The sequence below is a fragment of the Artemia sp. Qi Xiang Cuo genome, chromosome 11, assembly GCF_049724085.1.
Source record: "Artemia sp. Qi Xiang Cuo chromosome 11, ASM4972408v1, whole genome shotgun sequence".
Classification (NCBI taxonomy): domain Eukaryota; kingdom Metazoa; phylum Arthropoda; class Branchiopoda; order Anostraca; family Artemiidae; genus Artemia; species Artemia sp. Qi Xiang Cuo.
The window spans coordinates 17,452,996-17,457,436 of NC_142804.1; the positions used below are offsets into that span (position 1 = coordinate 17,452,996).

At 35.6% G+C, this 4,441-nt stretch overlaps 1 pseudogene; it reads left to right on the forward strand.

The window, feature by feature from the left end:
- Positions 1 to 282: 282 nt before the first annotated feature.
- Positions 283 to 1,380, forward strand: LOC148946711 (protein kinase C, brain isozyme pseudogene; annotated as a pseudogene).
- The last annotated feature ends 3,061 nt before the right edge of the window (positions 1,381 to 4,441 follow it).

Sequence of the window (4,441 nt, forward strand, 5' to 3'; positions counted from 1 at the left end):
TTGAAAACAAGACTGGTAATAAACAGATTGATCCGTTCAAAAAACTAGACAATGAGATTGCCACAATTGCCAGAATGCTATGGATATTTTATAGATCCCCAGGAGTGAAGAAAAAATTCAGAGTACAGAAGAAAATAATGGATTCTGTACGACAGACAAACTCACTTTCGGAAAAATTGAAAAGATACCAAAGTCGAATTGGAAAACGTGATTTAAATGGCATCTTATCTAGCTTTTATTTTCAAATGAAAAAATTGAATTCAACCATCGACAACTTGACAAATGAAGTGGATCTGGCAGGAAGGATTGGTCCATCGAAAAAGAAAATCGGAAAGTTTAAACCTTGTTTTTGTGATTTTTTCTTCTTGTGATTTTCCTATTGATTTTAATTTTTTGCGGATCATTGGTAAAGGGGGCTTCGGTAAAAAAATTTTAACTAAAAGGAAAGGAACTGAAGAGCTTTATGCAGTGAAAACCTACAAGAAGATTAAGGACGGTGTAGATTTAGATGATGTAGTTGAATTCGCTATGGCAGAGAAAAACGTCCTATCATTTCCCTCTAAATCCCATTTCCTAGTCGAGCTATATTCCTGCTTTCAAACTAATGATCGATTATATTTCATTATGGAATATGTTAGTGGTGGAGATGTTGAGTTTCACATGTTACAGAGCAGTAAATTCAAGGAGCCAGTTACGACTTTTTATGCTGCTGAAATTGCTATAGCTCTGTTCTTTCTTCATTCTATAGGAATCATCTACCGAGACCTGAAGTTAGATAATGTGCTGGTGGATCAAGACGGACACATAAAAGTGGCAGATTTTGGGATGTGTAAGCTTGGCATTCAAGGGGATAAAAAAACCGACACATTTTGCGGTACACCTTATTTCCTTGCACCAGAGATTATATTACGAAAACCGTATGATAAGTCGAACGACTGGTGGCATATGATGTTATTCTATTCCAAATGCTTACAGGGATACTACCTTTCGGGGGTGAAACTTCGTTAGAACTTTTTTCTGCAATCGTTGGGCAAAGTGTCTCCTTTCCCATATTCGTGTCAAAAGAAGCCAAAGATGCTTGCGAAGGGTTCCTCACGAACGATCTAAATAAAAGACTTGGCTGTGGGCCAGAAGGGGAAGATGACGTTAGAAATCATCTTTTCTTCAAAGATATTGATTGGTCAAAAATTGAAACTAGACAATCCAAACCCCCGTTTCAAGCCAAAAGTTGGTGATGAGAAAAAGGCAGAGAACTTCGATAAAAGCTTTAAAAAGGAGAAGCCAGAGTTATCTGCTTTTAGTGAGCCTGAAAATCGTAGGGTGCAGCAGCTTAGCGGTGATGAATTTGAGGGATTCGACTATGTTAATCCTAACTATTAGATCAATTTTTTTTACATTGTAGTGAAGTGACAGGAGCATATCTCAAGAGTGAATTTCTGTGAACTGAATTAGTTGAAATTAAATGTTTTTTTCTTTTAATTGTGTTAAAAGGTATTAAATAAATATACAAAGAACCCAAATGTTTTAAATTATACAAACAATAAGTAGTACAAAGAGAAAGATTCTTAATAGTTAGAAGGTCACATGTAAGATGCTTCAAGGGAGCAAGCTTTTCGGTAAAACTCAAGTCAGTTCTTCGGTACCTATGCTGGGCCTTGGCAATGGCGTCAATTCACAAAAATTTGGAGGAGGGGACAAAATGTATTTTTCAAAATCAAGGGCAACTTTATTGTCCTTTTCATATTTTAGTGAATAACCAGAAAAAAAATTCAATGAACATACTGAAAAAAGGTATTTTTAAAATCTAAGGGGGGGGGAGGACAAAATTGGGAGTAGTGATAATGCCCCTTCTTCTTCAACTCCAAATTGCAGTCATTGCCTAAGTAAATATAAGGAAGACAAACACCATTAGAGGCAAAATATTTAATGGGGGTTGGGTGCATAAAAGTCACCTGATCTATCTTAGTAATGCAAGATGACGATGGAATCTCTGAAATAGAATTGGCTCAACTGCCGGATCTTGAAATTTTCTTTTAATAGCTCTAGTATTTTCTTTGTATACTTCTGTTCTATTCCATTTTATTAATTAACTAAAATGAACAAAATTTAAAAGGTGGAAAGTGAGAAATGAATTGGAATGACGCGTTCTTAATAAAACAGGGTTTAAGATAGACCACTGCGCCGCGCCGGCATATGCATCGAACACCACCGACGAGACGCCCGGTCGACCGCCGTCGAAGTGTCGTAGCTCCGCCGCCGCACCGCCACCAGATGAGGCGGTGGCGTTCAGCTGACTATGAATTAATTTGCGCCAATTCTTCATTGCGTCAACCGTAATTTTAGAGCTTTTGTTTTCTCGTGTGGTTAAGGATTTCGATTTTCCTGCCTAGAAATTATGTGCAGTTTTCAAAATTCAACAAACAAGTTCGAACACAAATAGTTTGCAAGAATTCCTTGTGTTTACAGAGTAAGTTTTTATTCAGCACTAGTTCTTGCAGCGCATCCATTGAATAGACAGTTGTCTTTCGAACAGACACCAGATTAAATTAAAGGTAGGAACTTGAGATTTAAGGACCTCTCTATTTCAAGACACCTTGGTATAGCAAAAAATCAATATTTTTTGAGTCCTTGCCATAGGCAGGTGTTTTTAAATATTGAGGTTTTGATTCCATCACATAGCAGCGTTACTTGAAATGGGAGGTTCTAAAAATTCTCAAGTTGCCAACTGTTAAATTCTGAATTTAACACTGAGGAAAACTAATGTGTTTCCTTATTTGTTATAAAACCACTGGAGAAGTAATAACTAGGATAAGACTAGGAGGTGTCTAATTACAGGAGAGGCACCTATTTCAGACATTGACAGAAATGAATGGGAAAGAACTAAAAATGCAGGTCTCCCTAATCACCATCTCAATAGTTGTATCTACTATACTACTCCTACTACTAACAACAACTCACCGCACCACCAAGCCACCTGAGGCCAACACAGTTACGCAAGCTCCTCCTCCATCCCAATCTATTCAAAGCCTTTTTCTCTAGACCCTTTCTTTCTTAATATCCAGGGACGGATGTGTAACTGTGTGGCAGTCGGGTCCCTGAAAATTGTAGGCTGCATACAGTTTTTCATTTCTTAATGGACTGGTTATATCACAATATCCGCTTGATAGTATTTTGGACCTAGTTCTTTTTCGTTTTTTTTCACACAATGGCGAAAATTCGGATTTATATTATGTATGATCTTAAAGGGCAGGCTATATACATAATCTTTTTGATGTTTTAAGACCTAACAAGTATTTCAGAATTATTGTCTGATAGTATTCTGGTGATATTCGGGCCAAAATTTCATTTTCACCCCACAAAATGGTAGAAATTGACACTTTTCTGGTATCATCCTCTTTGTTACTTGAGGGGCTTTGTGCTATCTTGGAAAGAAGCTAAGTTAGGCAAATGAAACTATCAGTAACAAATTTGGGGCCTAAAATATACACAGGGAAGGTGTTATCAAGCTACCATCTCCATCTTTTTTTCATTTGTAGGGCTTAATATTGCGTAGAACCTAAAGGGTAGTAGATTAAAATTTTCTTTCAAATTAGTCCTATTCCGATACTCTGTAATCACTCTTTCAGTCAATCACCTCAAAAGAAAGAAAAAGAAACCAATGAAGAATGTGACCGACTTTCGCTGAAAAAAAAAATTGTAAAATTCTATTCTCTTTGCATTGAGGAGCTTGAAACCTTCATTGATGGGTTTGGTGCTTGAACATGCTGAATTTCCTGGTTTGTTTTTCAACACGTGTTCTTTTTATATAATTATGCAAATTTTCTAATGCAATTAATTTTTCACTGGTAGTCAAAACTTACTCGTTCCTCTGCCGTTCATACTACGAAAAGATCACCGAATGTTTTTAAACATAACGGCAGGTTTTTGCAAAAATTCAAATATATAAAATATGCGACTGCTAACGGTACAGAAAAAGACACAATTCAAAGAACGTTTTCGGAGTAGCCATGCGTGATAGGTATAGTCAGTACTTCAACTGGTTTTCTAAAATAAAATGTGCAAATTATCACTGTGTTGGTAAATTTTGCCGTTTTATGTATTTTACTCTTGCATATATATATATATATATATATATATATATATATATATATATATATATATATATATATATATATATATATATATATATATATATATATATATATATATATATATATATATATATATATATATATATATATATATATACACACACACACACACACACACACACACACACACACACACACACACACATATATATATATATATATATATATATATATATATATATATATATATATATATATATATATATATATATATATATATATATATACATTACTCCCTGCCTGGGGGGGGGGGGGGGGGGGGGGGGGGGGGGGGGGGGGGGGGGGGGGGG